Source organism: Macrobrachium rosenbergii, chromosome 36, assembly GCF_040412425.1.
Source record: "Macrobrachium rosenbergii isolate ZJJX-2024 chromosome 36, ASM4041242v1, whole genome shotgun sequence".
Lineage (NCBI taxonomy): Eukaryota > Metazoa > Arthropoda > Malacostraca > Decapoda > Palaemonidae > Macrobrachium > Macrobrachium rosenbergii.
The window spans coordinates 12,860,336-12,886,444 of NC_089776.1; the positions used below are offsets into that span (position 1 = coordinate 12,860,336).

General features: G+C 36.1%; 1 protein-coding gene and 1 pseudogene across 1 annotated transcript in view; both read left to right on the forward strand.

Annotated features, from left to right (window-relative positions):
• LOC136856635 (uncharacterized) overlaps positions 1-26,109 on the forward strand; it is a 949,691-nt gene that overhangs the window by 71,113 nt on the left and 852,469 nt on the right.
• LOC136856634 (malectin-A-like) lies at positions 8,749-10,497 on the forward strand (annotated as a pseudogene).

A 26,109-nucleotide genomic window follows, 5' to 3' on the forward strand; every position in this document is an offset into this window, starting at 1 on the left:
GAGATTTTTCTAACAGAATAGCATTAATTTAAAGATAAAATGATTTTTAAACCTTTACATACATCCCTCTCTCTCTCTCTCTCTCTCTCTCTCTCTCTCTCTCTCTCTCTCTCTCTCTCTCTCTCTCTCTCTCTCTCTCAGCAACATAGTAACGAATAGTAGAACTTTAGGAAAAAAAAATACAATTTTTTTCCTTAGAATTTTAGATGTGTTATACTTTCGATTACTGTGTCCCATTGTAGCAGAAATTTATCCGCAATTGTTCATGTGTATCTGCAGTCTGAATTATATATTCATTTCTGCTCATTCCGCTGAGGTTTCCTTACCGTCAGTTTTCATATCTTTCTATCTTTCTGTCTCGTTTGTCTTTATCTTACCTTTGGTCACGTATCGTACTGACATTTTATTTTCAATTAATTTGTTATCTATCTATCTATCTGTCAAGCTATCTATCTATCTACCATCTATCTCATATTTGTCTTCCCTTTTTGGTCACTCGTCATAACATGTATTTTCCATTAATTTGTCATCTATGTATCTGTCCATCTATCTCTCCATCTATCTATCTGTCAATTTACTTATCTATCTCATATTTGTCTTACCTTTTTGGTCATTTGTCGTAACATTTTGTTTTCCTTTAATTTATCATCTACCCCTCTCTCTATCTCATATTTGTCTTCCCTTTTTGGTCACTTGTCGTAACAATATTACATTTTCCATTGATTTATCATCTATCTATCTATCTATCTCATATTTGTCTTCCCTTTTTTGGTCACTTGTCGTAACAACATTTTAATTTCCATTAATTTGTCATCTATCTATCTATCTATCTATCTATCTTATTTGTCTTCCACTTTTGGTCACTTATCGTAATCACATTTTATTTTACCTTATTTTGTTACCTATCTATCTATCTATCTATCTATCTGTATCTATCTCGTATTTGTCTTTCCATGTTGGTCACGTATCGTAATCATATTTTATTTTCCATTAATTTGTGATCTATCTTTCTATCTATCTATCTATCTCACTTTATCTCAGTATTATTTACCTTCCATTTTTGGTCACTCGTTACATTCACATTTTCTTTCAAATTAACCTGACTTACTAAATCCTCGCACCGCAACTTTGAATACGAAACCATTAACATTACCAGGAATGACACTGAGAGCTGCGAGTCTAAGAACTTTCTTTTTCCGAGAAGGGAAACGAGGAATCTCTCACTCCTAAAGAACTCCCTGGCTTAGTCTGGTGGGTCGCGTTACAAATCTTTTCGTCGTGGAACTCTGTGATTAGCGCCATCTCTTGTTTCTTCTTCCCTGGAACGAAGGAAGCGTGATACCGTTTGTTTAGGATGAGCACTGTACGTTGAGAGTTATGTATGTATGTATGTATGTATATATGTATATATATATATATATATATATATATATATATATATATATATATATATATATATATATATAATATATATATATATATATGTACATATGTATGTATATAATAAATATACATATATGTGTATATATATATATATATATATATATATATATATATATATATATATATATATATATATACATATATATATATATATATATATATATATATATATATATATATATATATATATATATATATATATAGAGAGAGAGAGAGAGAGAGAGAGAGAGAGAGAGAGAGAGAGAGAGAGAGAGAGAGAGAGAGCTGAGAGAGAGACTGAGCTGTGAGGACAAAACTGTACTTGTTCATAAGTGTAATATTTGGAACATTCAGTATTATTCAGTTTTATAAACAGCTTTCCTATCCTATAGGCAGAGAGGAATAAATTTTTATTTTGCGCAACTTTCAGGGCCAAACCCTTTATCATATCGCGTAGGCAAAGTACTTTTTTTTGTGCGTATATCGTTGTGATTGTATTTTCTGCATACAGTACATCAATATCTCATTATATTTATCCCATACTGGTTTGCAAATTTAAAAAGTAACAGACACATATATGGGATTAACCGTTTTACTTTTTTTGCATACACTACTTGCCCAATATTATGACACTAAGTTCTTGATCTTATATGGTGCTTACTTTAATTTATAAGATTAAGCAACCCAAAAATAATTCTGCACACAGAAAATAAAATAATTGTCAATCAGTTTCTCTGGTAAGGCAAAAAAGAAACAATTATAAGGTTGCAAAAAGTACAACTTTAATATATGGAAAAGTACGGCTATAATGTATGCAAAAAGTACAACCACTGTAATATATGGAAAATGTACAGTTATAATGTATGCAAAAAATACAACCATTATAATGTATGCAAAAAGTACAACCACTATAATGTGTGCAAAAGGTACAACCATGGTTTCAAGAATCCTACTGGAGATTCTTAAGATTCATAGTTATTTTTGTGAATAATATCAGGTTTTACTGAAGTGTCAACAAATTTATAATAATAATGATAATGCGTCGATACTTTTAGGTATAATGCAAAACATTTCGCTATTGTAATTTATGATTTCTGTAAATTACTGATCCTATGTAGAAAATGAACACCTTCTCTCTCTCTCTCTCTCTCTCTCTCTCTCTCTCTCTCTCTCTCTCTCTCTTCTCTCTCTCTCTCTCTCTCTCTCTATATATATATATATATATATATATATATATATATATATATATATATATATATATGTATATATATATATATATAAATATATATATATATATATATATATATATATATATATATATATATATATATATATATATATATATATATATATATATATATATATATATATATATATATATATATATATATATATATATAATGTATGCATGCGTGTCTGAATTATAGTCTTTGTTTCCCGTAGAATTATTTTAACTTTTTCTCGACTTCTTGAGCTGGACTATAGCGGAAGGACATCTCCAATTATATTAAGTTAATCAATAGTGATACGATACCCACTTTGGTGCTAATTTAATTTCGTATTGCATTTTTATAGCTGTATTTATTATTGTATATTTGTCGTTGTATTTTTGTTCATATGACGAGCTGACGTCCTTTGTTTCACAGTTATGTCAAGTGAGATACGAAGGTGCTTACCATTTTCCTTAAAATGCAATATTCTTTTTTTAAGTTGATATAAAAATATACGGAATGAGAATAGCATTTCTCTCTCTCTCTCTCTCTCTCTCTCTCTCTCTCTCTCTCTCTCTCTCTCTCTCTCCCTTTCACGTAATTCAGTCTCCATTTTCATGCTAAAATCACTTCTCTCTCTCTCTCTCTCTCTCTCTCTCTCTCTCTCTCTTCTCTCTCTCTCTCTCTCATACATAGCTTATGCATTCTCGTATGTCGACTAAACAACAAATTTACCTTCTTCACCTCTTTCTTACTATCTGAATGAGATTTTATTTAGACGAAAAATGAATTTTAGAGTTCTTTCGATTCAAACATTTAAATTAGAAAAGATACTGGATATTTTATTTTATTTAGATTTAAGACTGGTCCAAAGTTTTGCTGGAGAAAATTCTCTCTTCCTTCAAAAACCGGTACTTGAATACGCAATAGCATAAACTTGCTTGAGCCTCTGGTAAGATTCTTAAGCATGTAAGAGAACAGACTTTTTAATTAGTATTTTCTTCAGGCGAACGCACACACACACAATATATATATATATATATATATATATATATATATATATATATATATATATATATATATAGATAGATAGATAGATAGATAGGTGTGTGTGCTTATGTATGTACACACACACACACATATATATTTTTTATTTACATACATGTGTATGGATGTATGTATGCATGTATGTAAAATGCTGGGGTTTTCTTCAGTAGCGTGTAAAATAAATTACGTGTCACCTTCACAATAAATTCTATCTGAAATTTAACCTTCTGGAACGATTAACAGCCTATATGGAACCCATATATATATATATATATATATATATATATATATATATATATATATATATATATATATATATATATATATATATATATATATACATATATATACATATATATATATATATATATATATATATATATATTTATGTATATATATATATTATTATTACTATATTATGAATGTTCTTGTTTTTATTTAAATACTCTATTTGTTTATAAGAGTATAATCTGCATAACCACGCATTCGATAAACAATATGAAATTACGCTCAATATGTCGGCTTCATACACAGTACAAGCCGCTGAGACCAGCCAAAATAAGGATTCGTTGAAAAAAAAAAATCTAGGAATTTTCTAGTCGAAGGATTTTGAGCTTTACTTACAAAGGCAGAAAGACGATCAAGGAATATAAGTGGTTCTAGAATCTAGATAATGTTGTAGGGTACCCCAAACACAGCCAACCTCCCCCTTCACACACACACACACACACACATCGTCACTCTTGCAGTAAGAGAGAGAGAGAGAGAGAGAGAGAGAGAGAGAGAGAGAGAGAGAGAGAGAGAGAGAGAGATGTTTTTGCTTCATCAAAGTAATTCAACCTAGGTGACGTTCGAATCAGCACTTCACAAATTCCCCGTGCTCCGGTAAATGCTGTCATTGCATCTCAGGTGGTGCACTGTAGGCATTACTAAAGCATGTTCTCAGCGTCTCTTCTGCCCATATAGCTGCACCAACTTTTTAGCCTTTTACTTCATCTCCATTCCTACGTCCTTTCTTCAACCTTGCTGTTCAACCTCTCTAACTCTTACCTCTTAGTGTCATTGTGGGGTTTTCTCCCAATTCCATCTTTAGATTATCGTCCTTCATCTCGTTTATTTTTGGACATATTTTGCTGTCCAGCCACTCCAACTCCCTCTTGTCAATATCTTAATCAATGAATGGCCGAAAGTGCCCCAGTGCTTAGCTTTCTAATCCTAACTTTCATATATTAAATTAACATCGCTAAAACATCAGCTATTCCGCGCCCCTGCCTCTATATTTAAATAAATCAAATTATAAGTTAAATATGGTTCATCTCTTTAAACTCCTAAGATCCTTCCTCATCATCCATTAAAGAGAGAATAGCGAAAGAAAATATTATGACTACTTCTGCTCCGTTTTCGCTCGGTCTGCATTTTTTTTTTATTTGCGAATTGCCTGGGCTGGTGCATTCCGGCGTTTGGTGTCGATGGTAGCAGTTTCCAACCCTTGGGAACCCTTTATTTTTATTTATTTATTTATTTTTTTGCTTATGACCGGAGCTTGCCAGAAGTAACACCAGACATACGGTCAATCGTCGTGTATGAATAAGCTTCAATATATATATATATATATATATATATATATATATATATATATATATATATATATATATATATATATAAAATATATATATATACTTATCTACAATTATATATAAAAATACATATCGGCTTATTGATTCCCTCTCTCATGAAATGAGTCGTCGCCTAGATCAGTGAATCAGCAAAATAGTTCGTCAGCAATATTACTGCTTAAACTTTGCTGTTCTCGAGTGAGGGATTGAATGAACTAGTTGACGAGTTAGTTCGCTGCTGTCAGGCTCTCTGCTGGCGTGGAAATGATATTCTGCTACAATGTGTTTGATAAAAATGTATCGGTGTGTTGATCCTTTTTTAACATTTAATGACTGATTTGCCATTTCAAGAATCAGGTTAATGGGACGCAGTCAGCAATGTTTAGTATTGGAACTTTGGTCCTCATCGTTATAAAAACGGAATGGTTTAGAGACAGTTCGTGTAACCAGTTCATAAGATGGCGTGGAAAGGTGAGTTCTGCTACTCTCTGTCTTTGATAAAGCTCTCTCTGTTGGTCCTCTTTTGACTTCTCTTGATTTTCTCTCTTGATTTTGGTTATTATACGTTATATAATTAGGGATGGTTTAGCAGGCCGTGGTGAAACCGTTTATAAGATATTTAACAAGACTCTCTCTCTCTCTCTCTCTCTCTCTCTCTCTCTCTCTCTCTCTCTCTCCACAAGGGTATATAATTTTCAAGTTTTATGTTACTGAGTGATGTTAAACACTCATATGTTTGTCATCATATTTAGCAAAATTTTTCTTAGACATTCATGATTAATTCAATCTTGAAAATATATTATGTTTAAGACAGACTGCCTTCATTATCTACTGAATAGGCTAAACAAAATCGTATAACAGACTCGAAAGATCTGTCCAAATGTTTGTTTTTTCCAGCTTTTTAAAATTTGTATATGTTGTCTTGAGATTTGCAATGAATTTAACTGTTAATTTGGGAAAATGATATTAACTGAACTTCATAAATTTATAGTGATATTAGTGACCTCGGCGTTGAGTTGAATATAGAATTTAGGCCATAGGCCAAAATTGGGACCTATGAGGTCTTTCAGCGCTGAGACGGAAATTGACAGTAAAAGGTTTGAAAGGTGTAAAAGGAGTAAAACCTCGCAATTGCACTTTGAATCATTTGTTAGGAGAGGGTGGAAAGTAAGATGGAAGAAAGAGAATATGAAAGGAGGTACAGTAAGAGGAACGAAAGGGGTTGCAGCTAGGGGCCTAAGGCACGCAGCAAAGAACCTTAGGTAATGCCTACAGGTGACCTTGTCTTTCACTAATCGTCACTGAGTCTTCATCTCAATTTCCCTCAGTTACTGATACTGACGAAATTGGTTGTCGTTCGTGATTTCAGAATGCTTGCTTCTTGAACATTATACCCCGTAGGGGGGTAGTGCGGTCAGTGCACCTCACGCGGTGCACTGTAGGCATTACTTAAGGGTCTTTGCAGCGTGCCTTCAGCCCCTAGCTGCATCCCCTTTCGTTCCTTTTGCTGTACCTCCTTTCATATTCTCTATCTTCCATCTTACTTTCCACCCTCTCCTAACAATTGATTCATGGTGCAACTGCTTTGAGGTTTTCCTCCTGCTACTTTTACTGTCAATTTCCGTATCAGCGTTGAATGACTTCAGAGGTCCCAGTGCTTGGCCTTTGGCCTAAATTCTATATTCATTTCAAATGAACATTATAACTGTGACAATCGTTAAAAGTGATATTTTACACTATTCTGATTTTATTCATAAGTATTTATCTATAAGATCGGTAAACTGATTGAGTGCAAATCTTTTAAATACTGGAAAATCCTTATGGTTTACGAAGGTAATAAATATATTATTCGATCATCCATCTAGTCTAAACTTCATTCGTTATGGGGATAAACATGTTGAATCAGTAAATTATTCGCTTCAGTAGGATGCTGGGAAAACGGAAGGATGACGGGAGAACTACAGGATTCTGCGAGGAGTAAAGGTTAACGCGATAAATGTAGGATTCCGGGAAGGGTAAAGGATAATGCGATAAATGTAGGATTCCGGGGAGTGCACAGGATAATGCCGAAAACTATAGGATTTCAGGAAAACTATAGAGTTCTGTGAAAAGTGTATTGCGAACGCCATAGGATTTCGCGGAAAGTAAAGGATTCCACGAGAACCCTAGGATTTCGTGAAAACTATAGGATTCCGCGAAAAGGAGAGGATAATGCGAAAACTAAACGATAACATGAAAACTAAAGGACAGTCGCGAAACCCGGAGATTAGTCATATATATATACACACACACACACACACACATATTATATATATATATATATATATATATATATATATATATATATATATATATATATATATATATATATATATGTATATATGTATAGATATATACGTGCATATATGTATATATATGTATATATAATATATATATAATTTGTGTGTGAACGATACGTTCTCGAGGCGTGTACACTGGGACAGAATTAGAGAATATGTTAAACTAAGAACTTGTATAAAATGTCATGATAAACACACTGACAGTTTATCAAAACTACTATCCCAGTAATCTTGGCATATCTTACCCCTTTTAGGTAATACTTATTTTACATGGCTATTACAGTCCAGTTTTGTAATAGTTTCATGGTTTTTTTGTTTGTTTTGTTTTCATTATTGTCGTTGCAGCCGTAAAATAGATAATAAACGGCAAAGTTGATGATAGAATTTTTCTAAAATATTATTTTATTGTCTGTCTTCATTTGGCCGTAGTTGTTGAGGAAAGTTATTCTTATCTGCAAATACGTGCAGTTACAGATGCACATACTTGTAGACCCTGACACTGTAAACCTTTAAGGACTAAACTCATAATCGTTTTTTCGAAAAATGTAGGCCTATTATTAGGATATGTTCGACTGAACTTTAGGCCTAAAGCTCCTTAGTTTTCACCAGTGTGACCTCTGCGAAATTCTTTGCTTTGTCATTATTAAAAGCCAATTTGAGTAATTAACTTACGTTCTTGTTGCAAACTTAATTCGATATCAACTGACTTTGAATATGTTAATCATTTTACAGGTGGAAAGGGATTTTTAAAATCTATTATAGTTACCCAGAAACATTGGATGATCAGCGTTCACCTCCGTTTTCTGTTATTGCAATCACCATGGCTGTTTCAATTCTTGGTAGACTATAACAATATAAAACAGACATCTCCCCTTCCCCAAAACAAATACTTATTATAAGTTATAGCAAAAATATTATATAAAGATCCCTCAGAAGTTCACTTGGCAGCACATGTTGTATTGTAAACGTGGTACATGCTTGTTTACATAAAAAATTGCTCTTTTATTTCTTGTTAGTTGTCATGGACGAGTTCTATTTATTAATATGTTGTTAAGCTGTTTAGGGTGAAGAAAAGGAATTCCCTTTTTATTGTTATAACAGTTTACCTGTCATTGTTTTTTATTCGCTCAAAGTGGCTTTCTGGTCTCCTAACTTCAATTCCATTTCCATTCAAGCTCCTGAAAAGGTGGAGGCGTTGCAGCTGACGGTAAAAGAAACATTACCAGCTTCCTCCATGGCTTTCAACGTTGGGAATAGGCCTAGGCCTACCACCTCACCGCACGTTCTGTTACTACTCCTTATTTCCCTTGCGAAAACATCGGGTATGGGTGAGGTGATCTATGCTGTCAATGCCGGAGGAAACGCCCACATCGACACCTTTGGTATAATGTACGAGAAGGACCCACTCGAGGGCAAAATCGGCACGGCGTCAGACTTCGGCAGGCGAATCCTCATACGGGACGTCCCCATCGCGGACCTGGTTTTGTATCAGACTGAACGCTTCCACCATTCCACATTCGGCTACGACATCCCCCTGAAGGGCGACGGGGAATACATACTCGTCCTCAAGTTCTGCGAAGTCTATTTCGACGCCCCTGGTAAGAAAGTATTCGACGTGGTGCTGAACGGTGGGCTGAAGGTACTGCCAGGATTGGACATATTCCGCCAGGTTGGGCGAGGCGTCGCTTGCGACGAACACGTCCCCTTCACCGTCGTGGGCAATTCAGTTTTCGTAGCTGGGCGGGAGAGTATCCTCAGAGGCAATACTCTGAGGGTGGAGTTCGTGAAGGGTTTGAGGACAACCCGAAAGTGAACGCGTTGTTCGTCATGAAGATTAAGATGGAGTTCCTCAACTTCGTTTTCCCAGGTCAAGAGGACCTGATCACTAGCCTGCAGGAGCTGAAGACTGTTCTTGGGAGCATAATCGACAAAAATAGAAACAATTTCGAAAACAAGGAGGACGAACCGAAAGGGGATAACTATCAGCTGTTGGAGGACGAAGTGAGTGACAGGAAGCGGCTGTCTCAAGATAAGCAACGGAGTAGTACTAAGAACTTCGACCCGTATGAAGAAGACACGAGCTACCTCATTCCTATTTTAACCGCTTTGGGGGCTGTGGTCCCCTTGATTTTCCGTTTCTGTAGAATTTAAAGTAACTTTTTTTTTTTTTTTTTTGTAATCACTTCCATTCAACGGCAGAATCTCGACTTTGCATTTTTATGAACAAGCTAGTTACTTTGTAGTTTTCCTAAAAGAGACACGTAGACGAACGCATATGTCGCGTAGTTTGTCATTCAAGTGCAAATAATACGCCCTGCAGCTTTTTTGGTAACCCACGAACAAGGACCACTTAGTTGTATATCACGTAACATGCAACTTGGACATTTGTCTTTTAAACTAGTGATATTTACGTGGTTCGTTTAACAACTTGCCAAGCACCGAAGTGCCTTACAAGAGAATTGTGAAGTAATGTTTCTTAGGAAGGAGTGATTTCAATGCTATGATGATTTTAGCGAAACTTTAAGTTCGTGTACTTAATTTGTGCAGCATTTTATATCTATATATTGCTTAAAAATTATTCCATTTTAGACTGGGATAAGACTTTCCACGTTTATTAAATCTTGACAAATTTTTAAGAATATATTGAAAGCTTTGGAGCTTTGTTTGAAGTCTATTCTTAACATATGTAGATTTAATGAATAGGAAATTAGTCTTATTCTTACTGATAATTTTAAAGTGATTCATTTTCTTTACTATAGGATTGTCTGACTTTTATGGAAATACTTGCTAAATATTTTACCATAGTTTGTTGTATAAATGGCATATTCCGATTATAAGATTGTATAAACAGCATATTACGATTATTAAGTTTATTTTTTATCCCTGCAGTGTAGGAAAGAAAACAAATATGTCCTGTTTGTCAGTAGTAAATACATAGAAAAATAAATGTTTAATGCTGATCAATTTTAGGGGAGTTAATTTTGCTAAAAAGTGACTCAGAATTTATAACAGGTTCAAGAACTTATAATTATATTCCTTTAGCTTCTATGATTTACAAATGTTTGTTCGGAATACGCATTATTATGAAAATTATTACTGATTTGATGGAACGGTTGGAGGAGGAAGTCTGTAGCTTACAGTTTTCACCTGGAAAATTACTTTTAAGGATTTTAATTCGTCTATTTTTTACCTTGTAAACAGAACTTTGGTATTACTGTAGTTATTTGTCCCGTAAAAGTTCCCTTGGTGGGAAAATATGAGAAAAGAATTCTGCCTTTTACTTTGCGCTCGTATTAGCATTATGGCAGTAATTTCCTTGTGAGTGTGATATGTAAATATGAGTGTTTGTGTGTAAATCCGGGTGATTCTGAGCAATGCAGGCAAGTTTTATTAATTCCATTAGTTGCAGTTTATTGATTTCTGTTAATGGCATGTATGGAAAGAAGGAAAGTAGATTTATGAAGGAATTTTTCTCACATGCCCCCCTCGTGTATGCATTTTTAGAAATGGTTCTAAAATTTTAGAAATATAAAACTTTTATTATTTTATGGCACCTCATGTCACCTCCATCTTCTGCAAACTTACTTTTATTGGCTGTGTATCCGTTACTGTTCCAAATGCAAGATCATTTATGGTGAAAATATGAAGACAGAATCCCATACCTATGCTTTGGAAAATAATTTTGGCATTATGAAACAAGAAAAAATAAGGTTTATCATGAAGATGATGTCTGCGTCGCTTTCTGCTTCGTCGATCTTACTTCATTCCTTTTAGTCAACTACTATTCAGCTTTCTAAGCTCTTTAACCTTTTCATATATTATATATATATTTTTTCATATGTACTCTATAATATATATGCACATACATACCTACACATATCGTGCTATTCAATTTGTCTTAAAATCATTCTCTTGCTTCTTAGATAATTAAGGCTTTTCATTCTCTCAAGACGTAGCATTCCAATCTTTCCACAAGATCAAACCATCCTAATAAGTCTCGATCCAGACCCATCTCGGTAACTTATGTTAAAGGGTGAATGTATCTCTCTACACGTAAACCCTTCACTGATTAAGAACGGGTGATAATTAGCATCAATAGGATGTGTACTATCTATATATATCAATTCTGATTTTTCAGTAGTCTTTAGCTAGACATGATATACCCAAGTTTGATAATGTCAGGATGCCAGCAACCTAGGAAATTACTAATTTCTTAAACCATGGAGCATGTTCCTTTCGCTTTTCTTATTAAAATAAATTTTCAGTTATAACAAGTTTTGCTGTAAACTAGACTGAAATGTCCAGTAAAAGTAAGAAAAAAGGGAATACTAATACAAGTTTCAAAATCCGCGAATTTTGTTTATTAAAACAAACTAGTCTTAAAATACACTATGCATAAAAATTTACAATATGCTATATATATAATATATGAAGAATTCAAAGCAACGCGAGAGATTAAAATATCTAAAATTATAAGGTTTCTGTCGCCGATGCAACAAGAAACATCACTTATACAATTTCTATAAAAGTATGGGAATTTTCCTAGTTATGTTTATAGTTTTGGTTAGTTTTCTAATTAAGGCTGCCAGTCCTTGAACAAGCTAGCCAGAGCGTAAGACAGCCACAAAGGAGGCCCTTCCTTGCTTCTGAGGGCCTTCTGCAACGTCCACAGGGCTTCCATGAGCTCCTGGCGTGTGCATATCCCCGGGTTGGTCGGCGGTTCTCTTATTTCTTTGTCTTTATATTTGATGTTGACATCTGGACTTAGAAGGCGGTCGACGGCGAAGGTGTACCACAGGGGAGGTTGTGGGTCTCTGGCGCTAACCTCACGCAGTAATGCTAGGGCCTCTACCAGCCCCGATTTCTGTCTGTCTCCCTCGACGTTTTTCAGGTAGAATTTAGGTCCTTTGCTTTGGTCCTGGGAATATATTGAGGTGTGCTGTTTATTATCTTCCAGTTTCTTTATACTGCTGCTCAACTTTGGCTTCATGAGGTAAATCTGAACTGACCTTTCGATGCAAGAATTTTTCAAAGAACTTTTAGCTTGGCACGAAACCACGTTTTCAGAAACTTTACTCTGTATTGGGTGCTTGAGAATGAAACCTTTCTTTGTTGGGGAACTAGTTGCGCAAGGCTTAAGGTTCTGGGTTCTTTTATGGAGGGTCAGGTCAGCTTTAGGTAAAGTCACCCTGATGCTGCAAATATCCTTTGAAGGCTTTCCATCCTTCACTTTCAAAGTTTTGCTACGAATGTCGTTTGTATTAACTAGCGACTTCCTCTTGCACATATCTTTTAGGCCAGTGGTACCTTCGACCTTACCTTTTGTCTGCAAATTTCGATGGTAGGTACTGCTTACAGAGGACTTCTTTTGATCACCTTGCTTCGAGAATGTTTTGTTCAGATCATTGACGGTTGCGTCGCTGTCTGCAGCCTTACTTGGCGCTTTAAATTTTGGCTGTCTGTTCCCCAGTGACATCCTTTTCGTTTGCTCGATTTTGTCGCGGTCTGCAGCTTTACCTGGAGATTTAAGTCTTGGTTCTCTGGTCCCCAGAGACACCCTGTTTGTGTGTTTTTCGTTTATGATGCGACTGAGCGATGATATGGATACGTTTAACGTCTTAGAGGCCTCACGAAGGTTGACTTTTTCCTGTTTGTCGAGAGCCTGCAAAATCTCAGCCTTTTTCTTACTGGTCAGAGGCTTCCTATGGTTCAGAGGCTTGGGAGTAGTCGTAGATTTTGCTCCAATACTGTCTTGACCAGGACGAGTTTTCCCCCGTTCCATCGTGAGGGACGTTCTCCTCGTGGTGTTTTTGATGTTGTTCTTCTCCTTGAGTATTTGGCTGAGTGTTGATATAGAGACGTCGAGAATTTCAGACACATGGCGCAGGTTCATGTGACCCAACGCCTCCACTTTTCGCAAAATTTCCTCCTTCTCTTTAAAAGTGTAGATCTTTCTCTGCCTTCCCTTCATTACCACTGGACGGGGTTCTTTTAGACAGCACTGATGTTGAAAGCTTTCGCTGTTTAAACCTTTATTGAGTAAGAGTCGTTTTTGCCACGGTCTGTAAGAGTCAGGAATAACATCGTTTTTGTAATGACCGTAAGACAGTAATGAGATAATTTAATGAGTGAACTGCCAAGTACGAGGTTAAATGGTTTGAGTTCTTGTTCAGTTATTTACTGCCCTCCCCTAAAGCCCACACAACCCCCCCTCTCACCCCCATCCACCCACTCCCCGCACAACACACACACACACACACTTTACTGACCATTTACAGCGGAGTTGTTAATTACTATTTGATATGTTAACTAAAATGAGCAGTTTTCTTAATTTTAACGGCATAGGATCATCATTTCTGTAATAAATACATTTCAGTGTGTGCGAGCTTGAAATCAATGGGAGGATTTGCACCAATTACTGTATGTATGGGTGCATGTATGTGTATGTATGCATGTATGTATGTACATGTGTATAGATTTATATACCAGAAAAGAGAGAATTAAGCGTTGTAATATAAAGTCTAATGCTTGTTTCCATACTCTCTGCACACATATATTATATATATATATATATATATATATATATATATATATATATATATATATATATATATATATATATATATATATATATATATATATATATATATATATATATATATATATATATATATATATATATATATATATCACATATATATATATATATATATATATATATATATATATATATATATATATATATATATATATGTATATATATATGTATGTATATATTGACTAGCAAGATATACACCTGAGATGACGTGATAGTAATTATTTCCAATAGACTGATTATATATAATGAATATTGCCGTATGTTAATTTCTAAGTGAAAGCCAGTTCTCAGCGGAAATGAATTTACGTGAAGGTAATAAATTTAATAATCAGAAAGATTTGTAACTGTACTCGTCACGTCAAATTACTGAAGGAGTAAAAATTCTGTACTATTTTGAAATATATTATGTCCGCAGACTTTTAAATATCTACTTTTTTTTCAGGTATGGTGTCCAGGATACATTTGATCATCTGTGAAAGTAAGTTACAGTTTTAAACATTATTTTCTAAGATTGCTGTTATGTTTAATTATGTACAGACAATTTTTAATTATTATTATTCAGAACATGAACCCTATTCATGTGGAACAAGCCCACAGGGGCCACTGACTTGAAATTCAAGCTTCCAAAGAATATTACATAGTTCATTTGAAAGAAGTAACAGAAGGTAATAGGAAATACAGAAAATAGAGATCGGATATTGGAAAAGGAAAAATTAATCAACGAATTAATAAATAATAAAATAAAATAGATATATAAGTAAATTATTAAAATACAAGGAGAATTGCTTTAGGGCAGTAACCCATTCTCTTTAAACAAACAAGGGCACAGCAAACTCACATGAGATAGCTTAGTTTCATGTCAGCATTAAGTCGAGCGCTGACCAGCTGACGTCAGCGGAATTAATTCCTGAAACAGCATTTTTCAGGTGAAAGGGTCTAAAGGCACGTAAGGTCTTCTCAGGTCAAGCGAAGGCCAGATATGACAAGATATGCAGAGCGGACAAAGTTGTTTCTAGAGATACTCGTCTTCATATTAAGTGAATAGATTTTAAAGTGAGTTTCGATTTAAACTTTCGCTCCTTAACGGGATCCAGTTGGACTTTCGATCAAAATTCCATTATGTTGTTATTAAGTAATGAACGTAATTGCTGCTTTCGTTTGTTAGGCGATTTTACAGAGCTTTTGAAGTTATCTCTCTCTCTCTCTCTCTCTCTCTCTCTCTCTCTCTCTCTCTCTCTCTCTCTCTCACAACTTTTAAAATTTGAACGAAAATGCTGGAGAAAGTTTGTGTTCCTCTCTCTCTCTCTCTCTCTCTCTCTCTCTCTCTCTCTCTCTCTCTCTCTCTCTCTCTCTCTCTCTCAAATCTGTTAAAATTTCAACTGGAAACCAGGAGAGAATTTGTTTGCATGCAAAGGTCAGCACATATAAGAGAGAGAGAGAGAAAGAGAAAGAATTTGTGATCACGTTAAAACTTACCAAATTCAAGAGAGAGAGAGAGAGAGAGAGAGAGAGAGAGAGAGAGAGAGAGAGAGAGAGAGAGACAGAGAGAGTTGTGCTTTCATAAGATTCCACTTTTTAACGAGTGTCCCCCTCCCCCCTTCTTCAGTGGGACCGCAGTGCCAGAGACCGAGATGAGTCACGTACTAAGGACCCAAATTTGGTGACCCTGGCCCACCTTAATATGTTCTTTGGTGCTTAAGTTGGTCAGGCGAGAGAGACATGACCCACGGGGTCACATTATCTCAGACTGTGGTCAAAGGGCTTCGTTTTTTTAGCTGCATTACTTTCATTTGGTTATAACTACAATTGTAATCTTTATTATTATGATGAAATGGTTATTATGTAAACACGCACACACATATACTTAATATATATATATATATATATATATATATATATATATATATATATATATATATATATATATATATATATATATATATATATATATATATATATATATATATATATATATATGTATGTAATATGTATGTATGTATGTATGTATGTATGTATTCATAGGTCATGGACACATTCTCCCAAGTTATATGATTAATATATGATTATTTCTGAATTTTTTAAAACTAAGTTGGTTACTTTAGTTTGTCGACCATGATAGAATTCTAGGTTTCTGTAACTTGTATAAAAAATAAGCAGCAATTTCTTCTTTATAACTTAGTAATAGGTAAATTAAAACGGGGTGGCAAGCGGTCACTTGGAAAATGCAGAGACGAGTAATTACAACCATTTTTGTTGAATATACATTTTAGGTCACATCCACGAGAGGGCGTGGCCTGACCTTTGACCCCCATTTCACCCTAAATTAATCGGCTTCCACCTGGCGCTAAATACACCTGGCGGACACATGTATGCCATTAGGAATACAAATAAGGGTAATGAATCAGGCGATTCAGTTTGGACAACGCTCTTGTGTGGGCGGAGTCGAGTTGGGAATTGTATGGTACCGCCGTGATGCTGCACTTGATCCGTTTCTCCCGATTTATAAATCCTGACCCCCACCCCACCCATCCACCTATCTCTAACCCCCACAATACCGCCAACCCCGTAACAATTCCCCGTTAGGTCGACACGCCTTTATAAACGCCTGTAGTGGGTTTTAGGGCTTCATTGCCGTGGTCAGTGGGAAATTGTCAGTATGCAAATTGGTCTTTTTTTCGAAGTGTGAGTGACCTTGCTGGTAATGGGACGAATAACAGAAGGGTTTATAGCTGAGAGAGAGAGAGAGAGAGAGAGAGAGAGAGAGAGAGAGAGAGAGAGAGAGAGAGAGAGAGTCAAATTTTGAATTTAAATCCCAATTCTTATATTGGTTATTTACATACCTTTTTTACAGTATTTACAACAGCTAGGTTAAGAGAGAGAGAGAGAGAGAGAGAGAGAGAGAGAGAGAGAGAGAGAGAGAGAGAGAGAGGCGTTCAAATTCAAATTTGAATTTAAATGCAAATCTTTATTTTCAATTTACATTGGTTAATCACATACTATTTTACAATATTTACAACAGCTAGGTTAAGAGAGAGAGAGAGAGAAATTAACGAGGGTGATGTTAACGAGCGTGATGTATTGAAGAAAAAGTTTGAGGCAACATAGGAAAGTAAACGGAACGAAAGGGGTTGGCAGCTAGGGGCCGAAGGCACGCTACAAAGAACCTTAAGTAATGTAATAAATTAATATCTGAGAGATGAATTAATATCTGGAAAAAAATTTTTTTTTTAATTTCGTGGAGAAATTAGGCAGAATTGTATGATCCGAAAGTTAATTAATTAAAATGATATCAATAGAGAGTTCTTGACATGTGAAGAACAAAATAAGCATTGACGTTGTTTTTAAAAACGAATTTTGATGTTTCAATTTAATATTGTTTTATGTAGTTTAGATCTGTGAGAAAGCCAAGGAAAGACCCGAGGCCCTTAGCAAGGCGTTGAAGGCGATAATAATGATTATGATGTTTATGATGATGGTGATATACGCTGATATTACCCACCGTCTTTTGCAGTAATTTGAAGATTGAAAGTCTAGGGAATGCAGATAAATTTAGTTAATTTGTTATTAAACCAGTTTTGAAAGCCCAATAGCTATGCATTTTTTAAAGAATTTAAATGTCAAAAGGGATTTCTTAGGATAGATTATTATTATTATTATTATTATTATTATTATTATTATTTTTATTATCATTATTATTATTATTATTATTATTATTATTATTATTATTATTTAGAAGATAAACCCCTATTCATATGGAACAAGCCCACAAGGGCCATAGCCTTGAAATTCAAGCCTTTAATAAATATGGTGTTCATCTGAAAGGAATCACAGAATATAATGGGACAAAAAGAAGGAAGAGATTAATTATTAGAAAAGATAGATTAATAAATTAGCATAAAAATAGATAAAAACAGAAGTAAATAGATGAATTTGATCCATTACGAAATCCGAAGGAATCTGGTTAATGGGTTAATCATGCTACGACGCAAAGACATTAAGAAGACATTGGAGTAGATAGGAGGTCCTTCTTTCCCGTTAGCAGAAGGAAAGTTGCACCCTGACCACAGACAAAGAAGGATTCGGCAGTGCGTGCCCTACCCACTTTTTCTGGGGCGAAGAGCAAAGAGTTTTCCATCTTTGACACCATTATTTTCTAAACGATACTGCTCGTATGTCGAGCTCTATAAGTGATCTAAGTAATGATATATTAAAAAACACTCATAGTAGGATGAATCTTAGATGGAGAAACATATCCACAGTTATGTGTGGGCACAAATATATTTGAAAGTAAATCTCTATAGAGAGCTTTCGGGAATCTGTTCGATTGCCATTTTCAATATCAAGATTGAAATGGGAAATCGAACAGATTCCCGATAGTTCTCTGTAGAGATTTTTATTTTTAAATATATGTACCCATATATAACTGTAGGTTTGTTTCTCCAATGATATATTAATTATTAAATGGAAGGAATCATGGCGAAGTTTCTGTTATAATTTCTGACTTTTTCCTTGCATGCATGTTCAGTTTTGTTATAGAAGAAATAAAAAAATCATGTTAAATATGCTCTGATAGCATGGATTATGATACGATTTGATATTCCTGAAGATTTGGATTCTGTTACTATAATTTTGAAGCCAACGAAACTGACTTAAAATCTACTGTATCTTTTAAGTTTGTTAATGCTTATATACGTAAACTGTATGGGAACTTTTTAAATAGTGTCTTGTAAGGATTTAAACTCTGTCTATGTACGTATCTTCTGAAACGCTGGCTTGTATGACGACGTCAGTCGACCTCTCTGCGAGAATTGTTATTGTACTGTGAATTTGTGTTGTAAATTTACATACTGTGTTATTCCAGAAACCGTCAGGTTATATTAAGACATAAATCAATGGCAGTTCGTGATTGCTTAATTCACAATACTTGATTTATTAACGTTTTCGTTTCTTAGAGTATTTCTTAATCAGGTGTTCCATTAACTTACCTTCCAGTGAAAGTTATATAGTTTTAGCTGCCGTTATGCGAAAAAAGAAAGTATCTATCGTATGTCGTCATATAAAGTCGCCAATTGCTCATGAATGATTTGAAATTTAGTGTTCTGGAAATTCGAAAGACCTTACATTAATTCTTCGAATTATTTTTCTCATGTTTAATCAATACCGAACGCCTTGCCGTTGTGAAATAGGCTTTATAAATTAGAGTGATGCCTCACATGTAGTGTTTTCTTTTCAATGAAACGATGGATAATCTTTGTAGTATTATAGAATTGCCTGGAAAACGGAAATACTCTTGGAATTGTTGCACATTCTGGTGTTCCGTCTTCTTCATCATGCATATTTGGTGATGTAAGTCGCTCGCAAGTTCTTAATATTTCCTGTGTCATTTGGAATGATGGAGTTGAAGATGAAAAGATAGATTTTCTATGTAATAAACATATATGTATTTCATGTATATTATGCTGTATAACTTGTGTATAAACCTAACGTAATTACTTTGATTTGGTATTCTGAAAATTGTTTTTAAGCTTCCAAGTAACTGGGAAATTAAATCCCTTAACCCTTGAAGGGTATACAGAGTATATTGACTTGGTCAAGATTTTTATTTTACTAAAAATTCGTAAGAAATCAGTAATTGTCAAGCATAAAAAGGAAGGAATTTTCATTCCCTTGCTGTGGAAAAAGAAATTTGGAGATTCTTTTCTAAGTACGAACCACAGGACAAACTGACAAATTTCTTTGTAACCCGTGTGTTAATATTTTTATTTATTTATTTATTTATTGAGCTGACAGTAGATATCCGCAGCCGATATCATTGAAACTAACCGTGATTGGCGGAAGGGCGAGCTCAGCACCCACTATTACACTGATATCAACTGCGGATATTTGCCACCAGCTCAAAAAAAAAAGAAAAAAAAAAGGCTATAAGTTTGAATTCCCTTTCCAAATCCAGGTCACTTAAGCCTGCACTTGACACCGCCTTCTGTCACGCTAAGCTGTTTTATCTTCAGCTCTAATGTTCGCAGCCAGCGCAAAGAGGAATGAATTCAACGCTCACAATGTCTCCTATTCCACGCTTCGATGGATGTTAGCGGGGGTTTAAAGAAATTTTTGTGCCTAAGGAATTTTGTACGGATTTTGGGACTAGCTGGAACCTCTTACGCGGTTGGAAGGGTTTTATGGGAAGTGGTCTGTGATTTGCAGAGGCTCCGCCAATTCTATAACTTCAGTTGGGTTATTCTGAAGAAAAATAGCAACTTTAAAGTCTAGCAATTTTACCAGGAAAATCTGTTAAAATTCTTGCCATATAATCTCACGTTAATTTACCTCATTACGAAGATACCGTTGATATTTTGTTGCAACAATCCTTTTGCGAGAGTTTGCCTAATTAAGTAAATTCTGATGATATATTATTGCAATTGTGCCTTTGTGAGCATTTGTCTATTGGCGTCTCACTTGAAAATGCCTTCTTCATTATAGTATTCATTAATGATCGTTAATTGACTGCAAGTATAACAAGTAAATAATGCCCCGAAATTTTTTCTGCGCAATCGAGTTTTCTGTACAGCCTCTATAGCGTATAATCAAGGCCACCGAAAATAGATTTATCTTTCGGTAGTCTCGGTATAATGCTGTATGAGCTGCGGCCTATGAAACTTTAACCACGGCCTGGTGGTGACCTATCCTATATCGTTGCCAGAAGCACGATTTTGGTTAAATATAACCTTAAATAAAAGAAAAACTACTGAGGCTAGAGGGTTGCAATTTGGTATGTTTGATGATTGGAGGGTGGATGATCAACATACCAATTTGCAGCCCTCTAGCCTTAGTAGCTTTTAAGATCTGAGGGCGGACAGAAAAAAGTGCTGACATAAAAAAAGTGTTACTTGGGAATCTTGATACGTATAGGAAAAAACTGGGAAGACTTTTTAAGAAAATTTGCTCATACTTTTTTGTACTGTGTATTACGCTCATGTCTAGAAACTCAAACTTGTTTATCTTAATTCGTATTCAATTTATAAACAAAAATTGGTATTTGTTTTAGGAAAATATGATGAGAGGTATTCGCAGTTACTAATAACTCTTGCTATGAGGATTTTAAGTCAATGCTTTGTCACTTTTTTTTTTTTAAATTGACACCAGTGGTAAACAGGCGTATCCCTCTGTGAATGTTATAATTATGTTCCCGTCTTTTCTTTGAAACATATCATTTGTTTCCAGTTCACTGGTTTCGAACGATTTTTGTTTATAGTTGGTGCGTTAAAGATTTGTATATTGGGGAGTGATTTTTTTGCTTATTAGATTTCAGTGGTACAGTTGTAAATATCTCACTTTTTTTGCAGCTGCTTTTCGTTTTGGGGTATTTATCTTAATTGGGCATTTGTTTTTATATAATATGCATTTCTTTGATTTACCTAGACCATCCTTCGCAACAAAGACAACTGGACTGAACTGAGAGAGAGAGAGAGAGAGAGAGAGAGAGAGAGAGAGAGAGAGAGAAGATAAATATGCAGGGAAAACGGCTGGGTACTCAGGTCATTTGATGTTTTGATTACCTGTCGGCCAAGGGGTATGTAAGCAGGGCCAAGAGATAAACAGTTCCTCCTCCCTGCAGAGGGCGTACTGGACCTTCACCTTGCCACATAAACCACGCCCACAAACAACAACTGCGTGGGTAGTTCACCTGACCTTATCTCCGCACATAACATTACGAGGCTTCACCGGGGTCTCGTACCCGCGGCCATGGTCTAGAGTCTCTGGACTTTGCCCGTGCCAGTACCCTCTACTGCAGCTGTGGTCAGACCTTGGTCAGAATCAGCTCGTCTTTGTAATTACTTGGGCCATTGTGTGATCTCTCTCTCTCTCTGGCGCATTCCTTCGACCTCCTAGGATCTCCCTCCCAACCTTCTCCCGTCCTCCCCAGGGTCAACGTCAGGGTATTTTTTGGCAACCTTTCCGATTGGTCGCCCTCCTTTCAAAACCCTTCTTTTTCTTTCTGGGGGAATTTCGTGGTGTATTGGGGTGGGGCCAATACTGTGCTCCGCTTTGTTCTCTCGGCTGTCTTGCTCTCCTTTCTTTTATTTTTATTTTTTTTCTGTTATTTGCTTGCTTTTTTTTTTATTTTCTTGTTTTCCTCCTCTTAACGGTATGTCTGCAATATTTCTGATTGTTAGTTTGCCTTGTTCGGGCATTTTGTTTTGCGTTTTATCTTTACAAAAAGAATAATTGTAATGGAGTTTTGTGAGAGGCATTTAGATGCTCATCTATAGAGATTGGTTGTATGCGTGTAGGTATGTAGATAGAGGGGCACACACACACACATATATATGATTTGTTGAAACAAGAATCACTTAATGAAGGCAGGTGGGGGAGCGGGTGTAAGAACTTGGTACACGAACTCTTCGAATACGTAGATTTTTATGTATATTAAAAAAACTGAAGTTTTCCTTTTAGCATTATTATATGTGGAATACTAAAGATGGAAGTTTCATTCGTCTATATTAGAGGCAGGAGTCAAAACAGATATGAGGCATTGAGAGATATTACCTCGTCGAGGCCCTCCAGTTTTTGATAGTATATATCTTGACGGAGTACTAATACAGGTATGGGCCTTGGAGAGATATTACCTCGCCGAGGCCGAAAGGTTATTGGTGGTATACATCCTGATAGACTATTATGCTATCAAGTCTTCTCCTTTTTCCCCTTCTTTTTGTTATTCCTCTCTCTCTCTGTCTCTCTCTCTCTCTCTCTCTCTCTCTCTCTCTCTCTCTCTCTCTCTCTCTCTCTCTCTCTCTCTCACAAACTGCTACCTTCAGTAGTCACCAAACAATTAGGTACTAAAGTCATTACTTAGTTTTGGGGATCTGACGAAGGTCTTCCACTTTGCCAGAGAGAGAGAGAGAGAGAATAATCGATACTTAACCGGGGAAAATTTGAGAAAAGATAGACACTGAGAGAGAGAGAGAGAGAGAGAGAGAGAGAGAGAGAAGAGAGAGAAAATACATAACTCATCGTTACCATATATGTTCTTTATTGTTATATATATATATGTTTAATTTAGAATTTGTTCTTCAGTGTATTTATATTTACGACGAACACGTCACTCTGACCTTATCTCAGGGATTAATTTTCCTCGGAGCAAACGACCCGTCTGCGTGACTGCCAAATCTCGAGGGTGCATCCTACCTGCCTCCTGTCCTTTTATAGAAGCGTCCATAAGACAACGCCGAAGGATTTCTCATTGGCCTACCCTGGAGGGGGTCCTGCGTCGCGACGTCCCGTTACGCTGTTTTCGTTTGGCCGTGCCCTTGCCCTCGTCTGTCTGTCTGTCTGTCTGTCTGTCAGGCCTCCTCCCCCTCCTCCTCTTCTTCCTCCTCTTCTCCATCCTCCTCCTCCTCCTCCTCCTCTTATACTCTTCCTCTTCCTCATCCTCGTCCTCCTCCTCATCGTTCTTCCCCTCCTCCTCCTTCTCCTCTTCCTCCTCCTCCTCCTCCTCCTCCTCCTCCTCCTCCTCCTCCTCTTCTTTCTTCCTCCTCCCCCCTCCTCCCTCCTCCTCCCTCCCCTCCCTCCTCCTCCCCTCCTCCTCCTCCTCTTCCTTCCTCTTCCTCATCCTCCTCCTTATCTTCCTCCTCCTCCTCCTCCTCCTCCACCACCTATTCCTTGTCTTCCTTCTCATCCTCCTCCTCCTCCTCCTCCTCCTCCTCCCCCTCCCCCACCTCCCCATCCCCTCCCCCTCCCTCCTCTTCTCCCTACTTCTCCTCCTCCTCCTCCTCCTCCTCCCTTAAGGTTTAAGGTCTCCTCCTCCTCCTCCGTCGTCGTCGTCGTCTCCTCCTCCTCGTTCGTCCTCCTCCTCCTCGTCCTCCTCCTCCTCTCCTCCTCCTCCTCCTCCTCCTCCTCCTCCTAGGGCAAGTTGACATTGGCCGGCATTGCTCTCGTTTAGATTTACGATCTGAGGCGTCCGGGATCCAACTGCGCCTGAATGAAGAGACGCACGCGAGGGCATGACAATGTGGTATGGGCTTCTCAAGGGGTGGGGTCGTGACCTGACTTGGCGGCGCTGACCGGTGCTTGTTGCGTAATTTTTTTATGTATGTCTATTTTTCGTATGAGGTTCTTTTCTTGTTGTTGTATAGTGAATTTTAGTGTGGAGGTAACATAGTATTATTGATTAGATGCTGAGGTTGAATGTATACAAACACACACATATATGTATATATACATGTGTATGTATGTATGTATGTATGTATGTATGTATGTATGTAAATGTATGTTTCATGTATGTATGTATGTATGTATGTATTGGAATAGAGAATGAATTGAAATGGCTTATTTTTGAAACATTAGACGTATGACAGTTTTAGTGATAATATTTCCAGTATTTCTTTTCAAGACTTATTTTTGCTGCCTCATGAACGATAAACGTTGAATCACTTTTTAACCAGAGAACTGAGATGATTACACTTTGCCCTTTGTTTTCGATATTTGTTTATTGCTTATCCAGTAATTCCTCGATGTTTCAAGCTCATTCCGTATTTAGTTGCGATGTTGAACAGCTTTATCGCAGCTGCTGGACATTGCTGTGACTCCCATATGTTAATGCCATGCTGTCAATTGGCATTACTACAGCTTGTTGATTTTTCAGTCTATATCATTTATACCCCGTAAAGGATCATTGCCCTCAGTGCACCTCACACGGTGCACTGTAGGCATTACTTAAGGTTCTTTGCAGCGTCCCTTCGGCCCCTAGCTGCAACCCCTTTCATTTCTTTTACTGTACCCCCATTCATATTCTCTCTTTCATCTTGCTATCTACTCTCTCTTAACACTTGTTCCATAGTGCAACTGCGAGGTTCTCCTTCTGTTACACCTTTCAAGCCTTCTACTCTCAATTTCCCTTTCAACGCTGAATGACCTCATAGGTCTCAGTGCTTGGCCTTTGGCCTAAATTCTATATCCCATTCCTATGCCATTCATGTAATTCATTATGAAGGCACGAGTCGGATTCATTATGTTAATTGAAGTGACCCTTTGGAAGAAAGTACTTTGAGCATTTAATGGTCAGGAAGGTGAGGTTATGTCTGAAAACCATTGATTTTTCTTTCTTTTTTTCTTTCTGTCTTTTTTTTTTTTTTTTGGTGCTTTGACGGGCCAGTCTAGTTAAGATTTACTGTTGTCATCAGTGTGATTCTCAGTTAAAACTTATCGATGGTGCGTGAAGGAATATCTCATCTCAAAATCGTTTATTTTTCTTATTTTCCTGTTTTGAATTTTATCTTTATTGAAAAATTCTTGTTAATGACTGCACTGAAATTCACGTTCCGTCTATATTGGTTATTTTTATCTTTACTTTTAATGCTGATTTTAATAGATCTTTGCGAAAATGAAAGTACGAAAATTATGTTAATTTCATGATTAATATTCAAAATCCAATTCAAATAAAGTTCGATTTTTTTTTTTATCAGTTAGTATAATGGTTCCTGTTGGTGGGCAGAGTTGAGAGGTCCATAACCTGCTCTAATCCTTTTCTCACCTTATTGTAGGTTACGTCATGAATTGTTTAAAGAGCTCTTCCAAAAGGATAAAAAAATGAAAAATAATTGGTTATTGATTGGGGATTTTAATAATTTTGTCTCGTTTCAAGAGATTATGGTTTTTGTTCTTTAAGCAGACACCATTTGAATCAGAAATGAGTTTTAGAAGTATGGCAAAACTTGATTAGTAAGTTACGGAGATATGTTACTGACTTCGCGAAGTTTGCTTGCGCGTCTAATGATAGCATAACTTTTCTGTCTTGCATTAGGGTGCGTTAAAGATTACCTTGCCAAATAAAACAGATATAAGACTCTGTTGATCTCTATTCCTTTGGCAAGTTCATTAAG